The sequence below is a fragment of the Ovis aries genome, chromosome 22, assembly GCF_016772045.2.
Source record: "Ovis aries strain OAR_USU_Benz2616 breed Rambouillet chromosome 22, ARS-UI_Ramb_v3.0, whole genome shotgun sequence".
Classification (NCBI taxonomy): domain Eukaryota; kingdom Metazoa; phylum Chordata; class Mammalia; order Artiodactyla; family Bovidae; genus Ovis; species Ovis aries.
The window spans coordinates 12193425-12209219 of NC_056075.1; the positions used below are offsets into that span (position 1 = coordinate 12193425).

At 41.1% G+C, this 15795-nt stretch overlaps 1 protein-coding gene across 2 annotated transcripts in view; it reads right to left on the reverse strand.

Moving 5' to 3' along the window:
* Positions 1 to 10280: 10280 nt before the first annotated feature.
* The window catches only part of HTR7 (5-hydroxytryptamine receptor 7), a 101381-nt gene continuing 95866 nt past the window's right edge, over positions 10281 to 15795 (reverse strand). For both annotated transcript variants that reach the window (XR_009598031.1, XM_060404611.1), the window contains one exon: positions 10281 to 14084. The gene's annotated coding sequence lies outside the window, so the exon portion shown is untranslated. The remainder of the gene's footprint in view (positions 14085 to 15795) is intronic.

Here is a 15795-nt window from a genome sequence, read left to right on the forward strand (position 1 = left end):
GACACATGGGTTATTAATACACATGAAAGTGAAAGTAGTAATCACTCAGTCACGCCTGACTCTTTGTAACCCCCTGGACTATAGGCCACTAGGCTCCTCTGTCCACGGAATTTTCCAGGCAAGAATACTGGAGTGGGAAACCATTTTCTACTTCAAGGGATCTTCCCCACTCAGGGATGGAACCTGCATCTCCAGTATTGCAGCCAGATTCTTTACCATCTGAGCCACTAGAGAACCCCGTACCTACATCATATATGTAGAGAGATATATCTTTACACACGCATCAACCAGTATTCTATTCAGATATATGCGTGTGTATACATAAATATCCATGTCTACATGTACACATATATAGAGACAGAGAGTTGTATATCTACTTACATATATATACAACTCTGTGTCCAAGAGGGCTTCCCTGGTGCAGTAAAGAATCTGCCTGCAGTCCAGGAGATACAGGAGACACGGATTCAACCCCTGAGTCAGGAAGATTCCCTGGAGGAGGGCATGGCAACCCATTCCAGTATTCTTGCCAGAAAAATTCCATAGACAGAGGAGCCTGGTGGGTTATGGTCCATGGTATCACAAAAAGTCAGACACAACTGAAGTTACTAAGCACAAACACATGCATATAAAAATTATTATAAGGAATTGCTCACATGATTATGGCGGTTGAGAAGCCCCATGATCTGCCACCTGCAAGCTGAAGACCCAGAAGAGCTGGTGATGCAGTTCAGTTTGAGTCCAAGGACCTGAAACCAAAGGGCTGATGGGTGATTCCGGTCCAAGCATGGGAGAAGACTGATGTCTCAGCTCAAAGAGTTGGGTGCAGAGTGAATTCTCCCACCTGCCATCTTTTAGTTCCATGCAAGGCCCTCGATACATTGGATGAAACCCACCTACATTAGGGAGGGCAATCTGCTTTACTCAGTCTATAGCTTCAGATCCCATTCAGAAACATCTGTATAGACACAACCAGAAAAAATGTTTAGCCAAAATATATGGACACCCTGTGATCCACTCAAATTGATACATAAAATTAACCATCATAGGCAGGCTGCAATAGAAAGGGATAACCAGGAAAAAGCAACTGAGATACTGGGTACCTGTAAATGCAGGAATCCAAGAAAAAGATTAGGAAGCAGGAATCACATCCTTTGTTCCCTTCACAGTGATCTGGGATTTAACCTTGAGCAACTGCTTTGGGGTACTCAGTGAAAGAGGAGGCAAGAAATAAGAGTGAGTCTACTCTGAGTACAGATGCCTATTTTCAAGCCCACAAAAACAGTCAGTAACCAGTGAGATGCATTCTGTGACAGGGAGAATAACAGGGAAAGTACATGACAGCTGGAGAGCTGACATCTTTTACTTACAAGTTAATGTCCTGGAGGGCCTTCCCAGGTGGCTCTAGTGGTAAAGAATCCATCTGCCAACGCAACAGATGCAGGAGACACAGGTTCAATCTCTGGGTAAGGAAGATCCCCTGGAGTAGGAAGTGGCAACCACTCCAGAATTCTTGCCTGGAAAATCCCATGGACAGACTAGCCTGGCAGGCTACAGTCCATGGGGCTGCAAACAGTTGGCTATGACTGAGTGACATACAATGTCCTGGAGCTCCGCAAACCTCAGCCCATTTTCCCCCAAAAGATAGATTTAACAGACTTTTAGATTTGTTTTTGAGGATTAGCAGAATGACTAGTCGGAGAAGGCAATGGCGCCCCACTCCAGTACTCTTGCCTGGAAAATCCCAGGGACGGAGGAGCCTGGTAAGGCTGCAGTCCATGGGGTCGCTGAGGGTCAGACACAACTGAGCGACTTCACTTTCACTTTTCACTTTCATGCATTGGAGAAGGAAATGGAAACCCACTCCAGTGTTCTTGCCTGGAGAATCCCAGGGACGGGGGAGCCTGGTGGGCTGCCGTCTATGGGGTCGCAGAGTCGGACACGACTGAAGCGACTTAGCAGCAGCAGCAGCAGCAGCAGAATGACTAGTGAATAATAAATAATCAATTAATGTGAGCTGTATAAATAGCTGCCATAATCACACACACACACACACACACACACACACACACACACTGGCAAAAGTGTAGACCTTGGCCAAGGTCAGCAGGTCACTCTCAAGGAGTGAGATAACATATTTGACAAAGATCAACTCTTTGTTTTGTTGACAAACATTCTGGTCAGCTACTTGGCCATGGGGACAGAAATCTGATGCACTGATTCTTAGCCAACTTTGTGCAAAGTGCCAACATTAGTTAAGCCAGTAGTTACTCAATAATGTAGGAATTAGCCCAGTCTGCACTTAATACTCCTATGTCTAAATATAACTGAAAACTGTCTACGGGGACCTATGGGTTATTTCCTTCCACAAGCTTGCTGGATTTTTGGTACCAATAGTAGCATGGAGTCCTACAGGGCACTTAAGAGAGGGTTTGTGAGCATCTTGTGCATTCCTCTGACAAGATTCTATAACCATATACAAATGATTTAGATATTATTTCACATTAATCATGCTTTCCATACTAACTTCACACAGATTCAGTCAGATGAATTGGTTTTCCAGCATCTTTGGGAAGAGCAATTCTCAACATCTGGAACCCGGATCAATCAGTATAATCTGGAGCCCAATCTCACCTGGTAGGCATCCTCCAGGGCATCCCAGGACACAATGAATCAGAGTTTCTGTAAATGGAGCCCAAGAATCTTTATGTTTAACAAACTCTCTAGATACCTCTTGTTCAGAGTGAAATTTAGAAAAACACTGGGTATAAGATATAAGGTGGTACGGCTAATGTTAGAATTAACATTCTCATATCACAACTTTTCACCTTCAAACTCTGTGGCTGACATGCTATCAAAATCCAGTCCCTTTCTTTGCCTTACATAAGAAAAATTTAGTTAATAGAATCATTCAAAACATTAAACTCTTTTCTGTGGCTTCAGGTCAGCATTCTGGATTCAATTTAACTGTAGACAGTTGAAGAGCAGAAACACAGAGGGGGGACGTTCAGTTGCGTAAAGGCTCGGATTTGTGACTACAGGTAACTTCTCTGCATGTTTCTGCTACCCCAGGGGTAGTTCTCAGACATGAGCTGCTCCCCACCTTCCCCACAGTATACCCTCCCAATGTAAGGATCATCACACGTGCTCTGTACTGCCTTGCACACATCTTGCATGCTTGGTGTCCTGCACTTGTCACTTCTCAGTTGGGGAAGTGCTGCTGCTGCTGCTGCTGAATCGCTTCAGTCGTGTCCGACTCTGTGCGACTCCATAGACAGCAGCCCACCGTGCTCCTCTGTCCCTGGGATTCTCCAGGCAAGAACATGAGAGTGGGTTGCCATTTCCTTCTCCAATGCATGAGAGTGAAAAGTGAAAATGAAGTCGCTCAGTCGTGTCCGACTCATCGCAATCCCATGGACTGCAGCCTACCAGGCTCCTCCATCCATGGGATTTTCCAGGCAAGAGTACTGGAATGGGGTGCCATTGCCTTCTCTGTGGGGAAGTGCTAGGATTTCCTTAATTGAGTAACTGCACACTTTCAGCTGACGACAGTCAATTTTTGGTGATTCTTTTTCTCTGTGATGTTTGCTATGACCATATTTATAGAAATGCAGTTTTACCTTTACTGAACTTAGAGTAAAAAATGGAACTTAACATTGTGTATTTTTTTCACTTCACTTTTCTTATAATAATCATTTTTATTACTTTTTCAAATACATAGCTATGTCACGAATTTAAAAAACACCCCTTTACCTAAGACAGTTTGCAAGACGGTTTGCAAGATGCTCCCCTGTATCACATCTTGTCAACAACTTCAGACAAAACACAGTTCTAATTTACCGTGTTCTCACTTGCTGACTGCGAGGGGTTTGTATCTCTGTGGGGTCTTCCTGACTCTTTTGCTTTCATCTGAGGGCTTCCCTGATGGCTCAGCAGGTAAAGAATTTGCCTGTAATGCAGGAGACCCAAGTTCGATCCCTGCCTCAAGAAGATCCCCTGGAGAGGAGCCTAGGCTACAGTTCAAAGGGTCCCAAAGAACTGGACACAACTGAGCGACTAATCACAGACAGCCATGAGATTCTCTAGGTCTATAATTCTCTGTGAATACAGTTACATTTCATTTTCCTACAGGTAGATTATTTGTCAATTATCCATGACAAACTTTTACATCTAACAGACTTTTTGCTTCCTCTCCTCATAGTTCTTCCCCACCTCTCCCACTGTGAGACTGTGTGGGTCGAGAGAATAAAGAACACTTTAATAATAGCACAATCAAAATGTAATTAAGAAAGGTAATTGGCACCAAAAATATCACATACTACATATCAAAGATAAATTCTAGATAATTCTTGCTGTCTCCTATTTCGAATTACCACTTCTCTCCCCCACTGAAGTTTAAATATTTATATCAATATACTGAAGTATGCATTTCTTTTTGAACTTTCCTGTATGTACCTTATTATAATAGACATCACATTTTATTATTATAATCATTTGTGTACCATTCAGCTTCCTTGCTAAACATTTACCTTCACAAGAACAGGATTCATTTCTGTCTTACCCCTGGGTTCTAGTGTTTAGACAGACTTTGGACATATTAATAAATATCTATTTGATGAGTGGATGAATGAATGAATTTCTCAGAAGAATAAACATGGATTAGTCTTTCATTTTTTTAAAGTCTTCTGAGTATTTCTTGTCCATTACCTTCCTTTTGATCCATAATCTCTGAGCACAAATTATATAGTTTGAATAGAATCTAAGGTATCATACGTCTGTTGAGGGAACCATAATTACAAGATGTCTCAGTTCTTTCTCAGCTTTTCGTAAAGTGCCAAATGCCCAACATAACTGTCATCTGTTACATGTATTTCTGGTAAGTTATCAGCCTCTCTCATTTGTTTTGGATTACCCATCATAAATTTTGCTTTCACGTTTTTATTGATGATCATATCACATCTCTGTTGCTTGCACTGCATAAGCAGGGTTTGGGGATTTTTTTTTTTTAATGTATTTAGCCAGCAGGAGTTTAAATAGCAAAGTGTTTAAGAAATTATTTTTCTTCTCCAGAGAAAGTGTAGACAAAGCAAGTTGAAAGAGAGACCCAATTAAATAAACTTCTGTCTCTGGACACAAAATCCCAAGGTCTGCGTGCCTCACACATAATACTAACAAGGCCTGCTTTTCTGGATTTACACTCCTTAGAGTAAGGAATGACATCACGATACGCATTACTCCCAGTGCTTTCAAAATGCACTGAGATGCTGAAAGTTTCCAAATGGCTTCTCTGTACGCTGTTAGGGACCATCTGGCTAGCTGGAGATAAACAAGTTTCAACATATGGGCCCTAACACATACACAGCACTGCTTCACTAGTGCAGAAAATTAACCAAAGGTCACTCTCTTGATATGACAAACTCATGCTAACGCAGCAGCACCATGTGGTGGAGGTCCTGCCCTAAGCTGCACACAGGAGACCTTAATTCCAGGCCCTTTCTGCCCGCTCACTGCACGTGGCACTCAATCACACCACGTCGCCTGGAGTTCCTCACCTGAAAGCTAAAGAGGACCAAGTCAACACTGTCTTTACTCCTTCCCTTCCCTTAGATCTTTCCCTGTCTCTGTTTTTAGTTCTTCCTCCCTATGAAGGAATATTTATTAGTATTTGATTTAAAGTTCTCAGCAAAAAGGCATTTAATCTCCTTCTTTAGGTTTCCTTCTAGGTATTGTTTCTGAAGTTATTTTAAACAGGATTGTTTTTTTAAATTTCTCTGATATTTCATTGCTGCTGCAACTGCTGCTGAGTCATTTCAGTTGTATCCAACTCTGTGCGACCCCATAGATGGCAGCCCACCAAGCTCCCCCATCCCTGGGATTCTCCAGGCAAGAACACTGGAGTGGGTTGCCATTTCCTTCTCCAATGCATGAAAGCAAGAAGTGAAAGTGAAGTCGCTCAGTTGTGTCTGACTCTTCACCACCCCATGGACTGCAGCCTACCAGGCTCCTCCATCCATGGGATTTTCCAGGCAAGAGTACTGGAGCGGGGTGCCATTACCTTCATTATTAGTATATAAAAGAACAACAGATTTCTCTATATTATTCTTTTATCCCACTACCTTGCTGAATTCATTTATTATTTCTCATGGTTTTTGTCTGGAGTCTTCAGTGTTTTCTACATAGATTATCTTATCATCTGCACACAATGACAGCTGTAGCTCTTCCCTTCCAATTCGGATACCTGTTCTTTTTCTTGTCTGATTACTGTCACTAGGACTTCCAATACTTCGGTGAATAGAAGTGGTGAGAATGGGCATCCTTGTCTTGTTCCAGGTTTTAGCAGGAAGGCTTTCAGCTTTTCACTGTTGAGTATTACATTGCTTGTGAGTTTATCATTAATAGCTTTTGTTATGTTGAGACGTGTTCCCTCTATACCCACTTTGGTGAGAGTTTTTATCATGAATAGATGTTAAATTTTATCAAATGTTTTTTGCATATCTATGGAGATGATCATGTGCTTCTGTCTTGTCTTTTGTTAATGGGATGTATCACATTGATCCGTTTGTAGGCTGAACCATTCTTGCAACCCCTGGAATGAATCCAACTTGATTATGGTGTACAATCCTTTTTCTGTATTGTTGGATTCAGTTTGCTAAAATTTTGTTGAGGATTTTTACATCTAAATTCACCAAACCTATTCTAATTTTCTCTTTTGTACTGTCTGTATGGTTTTGGTATCAGGGTGATGGTGGCTTTTAGAATGACTTTGGAAGTGTTTCCTCCACTTCAGTCTTTTGAAATAGTTTAAGAAGGATTAAGTGTAAGTTCTTCCATTGAAAAGGAAACACTAATAAATGATACTGAAGATGATTCAAAGAAATGGAAGGATATCCCATTCTCTTGGATTGGAAAAACTAATATTGTTAAAATGACCATACTATGCAAAGCAATCTGTCACTTGAATGTGATCCCTATCAAGTCACCCAAGACACTTTTCACAAAACTAGAACAAATAATCCCTAAAATTTATTCAGAACCACAAAGACTCAGAATTGCCAAAGCATTCTGGGGCGGGGGGGGGATGGAGGGAAGCTAGAGGCATAACCCTCCTAGACTTCAGACAATTCTTCAAAGTTATAGTAATCAAAACAGTGTGGTATCAGGGCTTCCCTGGTAGCTCAGTGGTAAAGAATCTGCCCGCCGATGCATAAAACACAGGTTCAGTCTCTGATCTGCGAGTATCCCACGTGCCACAGAGCAGCTAAGCCCATGTGCCACAACTATTGAGCCTGCACTCTAGAATCTGCGAGTGGCAACTACGGAGTCCATGTGCCAAAACTGCTGACGCCCACGTGCCCTACAGCCTGTGCTTCACAAAAAAAGAAGCCATTGCAACAAGAAGCCCATGCACCACAACTAGAGAGAAGCCCCCATCCACTGAGACTAGAGAAGAGACCACATAGCAACGAAGACCCTGCACAGCCAAAAAAAAAAAGTGTGGTCCTGGCACTAAAACCATAGAGATAGATGGAGCAGAACAGAGAGCCCATAAAGACACCCATGGGCTTTGCAGGTGGTGCTATGGTAAAGAATCCGCCTGCCAAAGCAGGAAATGCAAGATGCCAGGTGGATCCCTGGGTCAGGAAGATCCCCTAGAGGAGGAATCACAACCCCCTCCAGTGGAATTTTCTTGCCTGGAAAGTTCCATAGACAGAGGAGCCTGGCTGGCTACAGACCATGGGATCACAGTCAGACATGACTGAATGACTGAGCATACACTCACAAACAAATCGATATACCCATGGCCAATTAATCTTAGAGGCAAGAGTATACAATGGAGGAAAGACTGTCTTTTCAGCAAGTAGTTTGGGAAAGCTGGACAGCTGCATGTAAATCAACGAAGTTAGAACACACCCTCACACCATACACAAAGTAATACATGACACCATAAAACTCCTAAAAGAGAACATAGGGAAAACATTCTTGTATATAAATCAATGCAATATTTTCTTAGTCTCCCAAGGCAAAATAAATAAAAACAAAAGTAAACAAACAGGGCCTAATCACACTTGAAAGCTTTTGCAAAGCAAAGAAAACCATCAACGAAAAGAAGAAAACAACCTACAGAGTGGGAGAAAATATTTGCAAATGATGCAAACTGACAAGGGGTTAATTTCCAAAACATACTAACAACTTAAACAATTTAAAACAAGCAAACAAACAAACAACCCAATCAAAAAATAGGCGACAAACCTAAAGAGACATTTCTCCAAAAAAGATACGCAGATGACCATGACTTAAAGCACATGAAAAGATGCTGTGTGTGTACATGTCAGTCACTCAGTCATGTCTGGCTCTTTACAACCCCATCAACTGTAGCCCTCCAGGCGCCCCTGTCCATGGAACTTCCCAGGCAAGAATACTGGAATAGGTAGCTATTCCCTTCTTCAAGGGATCTTTCCAACCTAGGGATTGAACCTGAGTCTCTTGCATTGCAGGCAGATTCTTTACCACCTGAGCCACCAGGAAAACCCAAAGATGCGTAACATTGCTAATTATCAGAGAAATGCAAAGCAAAACCACAATGAAGTATCATCTCACACCAGTCAGAATGGCCATCATCAAAAAGTGTACAAATAATAAATGCTAGAGAGAGTATAGAGAAAAGGGAATTCCTACACTGTTGGTGGGAATGTAAATTGGTACAGCCTCTGTGGAGAACAGTATGGAGATTCCTTAAAGAACTTTAAAAAGCTCTATTATATGACCCAGCAATAAGGAAACATGTAGCCAGTGTTCATTGCAGTGCTGTTTATAATAGCCAAAGCATGGAACTTGCATCCATCAACAGATTAATGGATAAAGATTTGATACACAAACACACACACATACACACCCACACATTAGCTTGGTGCAAAAGTAACTGGTTGTACATTGTTGAACTTTGCTGTTTGATATTGGAATATATTCTTAAATAAATGTCATTATGTTATACATTATTTCCATGAGCATTTCTCACTTTGTTTTTTTGCTAATGACTAATTACTTGCTGTTCATTTTATATTTATCTTAGACTATAGAAATGATATTAGACAAAGAGCAAATTCGAGTGATTTTTTAATTTCAGTTCAAAATGGGTCGTAAAACAGCAGAGACAACTTGCAGCATCAACAATGCATTTGGCCCAGGAACTGCTAATGGATGACAGTGCAGTAGTTTAAGAAGTTTTGTAAAGGAGACAAGAGCCTTGAAGATGTGGAGCATAGCGGTCAGCCATCAGAAGCTGACAAAGACCAACTAGGAGCAATCATCAAAGCTGATCCTCTTACAACCACACAAGAAGTTGTCAAAGAACCCAACATTGACCATTCTACAGTCATTCAGCATTTGAAGCAAATTGGAAAGGGGACAAACTCGATTAAGCAGGTGTCTCATGAGATGACAGGAAATTTTTAAAAATTGTTGTTTTGAAATACCATCTTCTTTTATTCTGTGCCACAACAATGAACCATTTCTCAATGGGACTGTGACATGCAACAAAAAGTCAATTTTATATGACAACCAGCCGTGACCAGCTCAGTGGTAAGACTGAGAAGAAGCTCCAAAGTGCTTCCCAAAGCCAAACTTCCACCAAAACATAGCTCATAGTCACTGTTTGGTTGTCTGCTGCTGGTCTTATCCACTACACCTTTCTGAATCCCAGCAAAACCATTTCATCTGAGAAGTATGCTCAGCAAATCAATGAGATGCACTGAAAACTGCAAAGCCTGCAGCCAGCATTGGTCAACAGAAAGGGCTCAGTTCTTCTCCACAACAATGCCCAATTGCACATCACACAACCAATGCTTCAAAAGTTGAATGAACTGGGCTACAAAGTTTTGCCTCATCCGCCATACTCACCTGACCTCTCACCAACCGACTACAGCTCCTTCAAGCATCTCACAACTGTTTGCAGGGAAAATGTGTCCACAACCAGCAGGAGGCAGAAAATACTTTCCAAGAGTTCATGAAATCACAAAGCATGGATTTTTACATTACAGGAATAAACAAACATTTCTTGTCAGCAAAAATATGTTGATTGTAATGGTTCCTGTTTTGATTAATAAAGAGGTGACTGAGCCTAGTTATAATAATTTAAAATTCATGGTCTGAAACTGCAATTACTTTTGTACCAACTTAATACACACACACTACATTATCACTCAGCCATAAAAAGAATTTTCAGTAACCTGGGTGAACTGAGAGAGTATCATACCAAGTGAAATAAATCAAAGAAAGACAAATTTTATATGATACCACTTACATGTTAATCTAAGAAATATTACAAATGAATCCATTTATAGATCGCATGTACACCCATGGTGGATTCATGTCAATGTATGGCAAAACCAATACAGTATTGTAAAGTAAAATAAAATTAAAATTAAAATTAAAAAAAAAACAGACATAGAAAAGAAATTTACAGTTATCAAAAGGGAAAGGGACAGGGGAGATGAATAAATTAGAGGAGTATGAGATAAACAGATAAATACCACTATATATAAGATAAACAAGCAACAACGATTTAATGTATTTTATAAGGAATATTTAATATCTTATATAATAAGTTATAATGGAAATACATTGAAAATATATATATAACTGAATCACATTATTGTAAATGTGAAACTAACATAAAATTATAAATCAACTATACTTCAATTTAAAAAAGAAAAATTTTTTGCCTTCTATACAAGTTCTAAGTATGGTGCTTGGTGCTGAGAATATTGGTTAAAAAAAAAAAAAGACACGGTTCATGCCCTTGAAGAACTACTAAACAATGAGAAAACATACATAAAATCAATAATTGAGAAGAGAAAGAAAAAATTCCAGGCAGAGGAGGAAAACACGTGTGAAGAAACTCAGATAGGGAGGAGCATGGACTGTTTTTTAAAAATCAATAGATTTGTAAACATTTCTATCCATTGAACTGAGAACTCACAGGACCACGGAAACACTAAAAGGAAAATTCTCATCATCCCCAGATGCCATTCAGACATTATTATATTTGTTGTTATTGTTGTTTAGTCACTAAGTCATGTCAGACTCTCTTGTGACCCCGTGGTCTGTAGCCCGCTGTGGTTCTCTGTAGTTCTCCATCCATGACATTCTCCAGGCAAGAATACTTGAGTGGGTTGACATTTCCTTTTCCAGAGGATGTTCCCAACCAGGGATCAAACCTGCGTCTCCCACAGAGATTGAACTTGCATCTGTTACGTTGGTAGGCAGATTCTTCACCACTGAGCCACCAGGAAAACTTATTATTACCACAATAGCGTAAACTATTTGTAAAATTGCCTGAACTTTCTATTTGTCTTGCTGAGGTAATGTCTATAATCGATGAATCTAATAAAATTACATGAAAATATGATCATCAAAAATATTTACAGGCATCTCAGGCACATGACACCATGGTAAATGCTTTAAGAATTTATGAAACAGTTTCCAGAAAACCTAGGTTCTATGAGTGCCTCCTGTTTAATATTTACAAAATAAAATTAAACACTAAGGCAACAGTCACCAAGTTAGCTCTCACAAGTACGCTACTTCTCAAGTATCATTTCCCAATATTCGGTCTTACCAGAAAATAACTGATAACCTAGAGTCAGAAGATAGATTAGTTATAATGGTCACTGTTGCTGAATAGTCCAAAAATACATATAAAATTTTTAAGTGATTTTCCCAATTCTTAGTTAAAAGCTGTACCTTTGGTACAAATTACATCATAGGTGAAATAGTATAAATTGTTTGACATTTTTTCTCATTCTCTCCCAGCTTCTACTTTTTCTTTTCCTTTGGCTGCTAGGCATGGAAAGTACAGTATCCAGTGCCAGCCACTCTAACCAGAATGAGGCAGAGAGTTCAAGGGTCAAGGGGTTCAAGTCAGGCATGATAAAGAACCAACTTTAATAACTAAGGTCCTAATAAAAAAAAACACACACACACACATATGAAAACCTGAATCAATCCAACTAACCATAAGGCCCTGCCTTAAACTACAGGGAAGAAACATGTCACTCCTTAAAAATCTCTACTGTGCTTACTATACTATATGGTGACAGGCTGAGAAAAGTGTCCCTTCTGATGTAAATTCCTCAAAAGTGAGGACTTGCTTTACCATCCCGGTTCCCTCAGTGTCCACAGTGCTGAATGCAGCAAGAACCTAACAAATGCTTATTAATCAAATCAAGGAATGAACAGTCACTATTTTTAAAAAGTTACAAAATGGATGCAATTAATTACAGAACTCTCTTAGCTACCTGTGAGGACTGCAGCAAATATATAAAGTTTGCCATTGTTAGTCTATGCAAAGTGACATTTGTAACATCAGACCATCAATTAAAAGTCATTATTTAAGTTGCTTTATTACAGCTACAAATAAACTTTATTTGATGTAATGTAATAAAACATTTTCAAATTTAACAACATTTACCTGACCAGAACGAATCATTTAAATTATGGATATAAGTATATACAGTTACTTCAGCAAATCCGCGGTTCAGGAATTGGTACAAGCTTTATCAGAAAGGACAGTGCCCACCTCCCCTTTCAGAGAGGCAGACCTTTCCTTGTGTGTGATAAGAAGCGAAGTCAGTGAAAGTTGGGAGAAATCTGCCATCCGTGCTGGAATTCCACATTATCCTGTGAGAAAACAGCTACACGTATTGCAGGGAAACAATATTCTCTTTCCATTCTCTCTTGTCAAATGAAGGTTTCCATTCATTTTGTCCCCTTAGAGGTACTCTTCTCTGATCTATTTTCTGTCTCCCTAACTCATTATTACATAGAACCATTAAAAAAAAAAATACCAAGTACAAAGTGAACTTTTCCATGTCCTGACCTGCCCTGAATATCTACCCACTTTAGGGAGGGACACGGGAGAAGAACAGAATTGACCAGGCACACATGTGATTTCAGATACAGAGAACACAAATACCAACCCTCTAGAAGGAACAGAATGGTACTACAGAGGCTTCCCAGCACTGCCCCAGGTGACCGCTGGGGCACACATACAACGCTGCTCAATGAGAATTAGCACAAGGACACTCCATCTCCAAAAGCATCACAGCCTGGCATGGAAACCCCATTGTTACCATCCTTTCCCCCCCAAACCTCAGAATTAGGAGCCAGCCCGCAGGCCCACAGCACCCAGGTGTAAAGAACAGTCACAAGTTCTGTGCCAACCATCATGTTCATGTCCAGGGCAGGAAGGCAGCCCTCGCTCTCCATCCAGGGAAAACTCCTCACAGGAGGAATGCCCCTCCCCTCTCAGAAGCCCCCAGGAGAAGAGTGAGCGAGCGTGATAAAAAAAAAAAAAAAAAAAGCTTTATTCAGGTTTTAAAATTCTCTCCATCCTGAGCTCTGTTCCTGAGTTACTCCAGAACGAGAAGCGAGTTAAAAAAGAAAGGAGGCTGGTGGGGACATCACAAGGACCCTGCAAAAAAGCCAAACTGTTTGACAGAAGCTTTGAACGGACACTGCTCTGGGAGATCATTTGTAGTAGCTGATGACTGGGTTCTGTTTTCTAATGTGGACATGCAATGTATTCATCACTAGGCTTACCGCAGTGGGCCGAGGAAAACACCCTCTGTCCCACAGCAAAATACATCTGTCTCATGAATGATTCCTGAATATTCACCACAAGGCCTAGACTCAAAAGCATGGGAAGTGTGCACTGGAACTTCTTCACTTGCACAGACTTGAACAGAAGCAAAGCACCAGAAACTGTGTTCTTTCTGGAACTCAGTTCTGTGTGTGCACTTGCAGCTGAGCCGATCAGGCCATTTTCACGTGCATACAGTAGCACGGATCCACAGAAAACAAGGAGAGGCTACCATCCCTCTCACGACATACTCTCAACAGTGGACATACTCTGCTGGTCATGTCTTAGCCATCCCAAGAAAGGACAGACGCCGCATTCCATTCCGAAGTCTCGGCAAATGATCGCATTCTGTTTCCACCTCTGTCTTGCCTTGTTTATTTCATCTCCATTATTCTGCTTTTGATCATGAATCATGACTTTTTTTCTACAGTAGTCACAGTTTTGTCTACAGAGAGAGAGAGAGAGAGAGAGAGAAAGAGGATGCAAGAAAATGATTTAGCAGAACTGTAATTGTGAGTTTTGTGGTGGGTGGATTTAATTCTTACAGCATTTGATAATTTGAATTATTTGTGGTTTCTAAGGGGATATGAGCTTCTAAGGGGGAAGAAAAATTGCTATGACTCTTGTCATATATTTCGTAACATCTGCAAGTTGCAGAGGCCTTAATATATTTGCAAATCAGCTCCAGATAACCCATTTAGAAGTTCACTTTTATAATATAGCCCCAAATGGCTCTATTCTCAATAATCCTTTCAAAATACTACTGCACTTGCTGTGCCTGAAAAGAATAACGATATCTACAATGGGAAGTGTCCTCCTCTTCAAACTTAGAAGGGTGCATTACAGTAAACCATCTGTGCAGAGACTCAGAAGCCCCTCCTTCCTAGCTTCCTTCCTCCCAGATTCACAGAAATGGCATGAGTCAGGAGAAGTCTTAGCCAACAGCTGCAGAAAAGTCCCTTTCTCCTTAGTGCAGAGGCAAATCCCTCTAAACGCCTCTAACTCAGTACCTTCACAGGACGTCTCAACTTACCAAACTACATCTCTGTGCTTGAGAGCTGGGTCTCAGAGGGTTTGGGGCCTCTGCCTCCCCATCCCATTGAAAGTACCTCCCCACGTGGCTGTCAAGACTTGAGGAGTCTCCCTGGTGACAGGATCAGTTTCTCCATAAGACACCAACTCTCAATTTGTTCCTCACCCCCACCACGGTGCCTGAGGGGAAGCACCATGCTCTGGCTTTGACCCACGGATCCAGGCTGCTGGGTAGCTAGGAAAAGGCACTGAGAAGAGGCTGTGTCCCCCTCCCCCAGGGCTCTACACTTACTCTTGCCCCAGGGCCTCTGCCTCTTCTCCGTACAGGGGAGACTGCAGTTCCTCTGAGGCTCACAGCGGCTCATGAGCTTTACTGAATCCCTCAGGCTCCAGCACCATCTCTGAAGCTCCCCTTTCCTCACAACCTACCTGTTAGTTTCCAAATGTCCAGACATCCTGGGTCTCTTTCCCAGTCTGGATGCCCACCTTCCTCGGGCAGGCCTCATCACTTTTATGTTGGTCTCCTACCTGTTTCCCTTCTCCTACTGTGAACTCCTATTTATCCAGTAGATCTTTTCTCACTCCAGCTCAAAAACCTTCATTCCTCTCCCCACCCATTTTGCCCACATGCCCTCCAAGTTGACCCCAATCTACCCAGCTTCCAGGTCCTACTGAAGACACAGCCAAGGGTCTTATTGTGTCTCTGTCCACTTCTAAGTCCCTCTGTCCATACTGTCCCCTCTTCTTGGAGTAGCCCCCAACCCACCTCCACCTCTGCCATCCCTTAATCCTACTCTTTATTCAAGACCCACCCCAAAGATCATCTCCTTCATGATGATATTTCCTTCATCATGGATATTTTCTTCCTAAGACATCCCCCTGAGGCTTATTTTTCTTGTAGACATGTTTATACTGCTTGATTTTATCTTGTGCTGTGTGTATTTAACTGTCTACTAAGAAAACAAACAAAAATATTAGAAAGAAGCAAGTGAGGTCAATTGCCTCCCTTTCTTACTTTAAAGAGACGCTACAAAGTTAAAATGTAGGCAAATACAAAGCAGGAAGTGAACAAGTTATTATTAGTACTAATTGATGATTTAATAAAAATAAAGAGCTGAATTTCA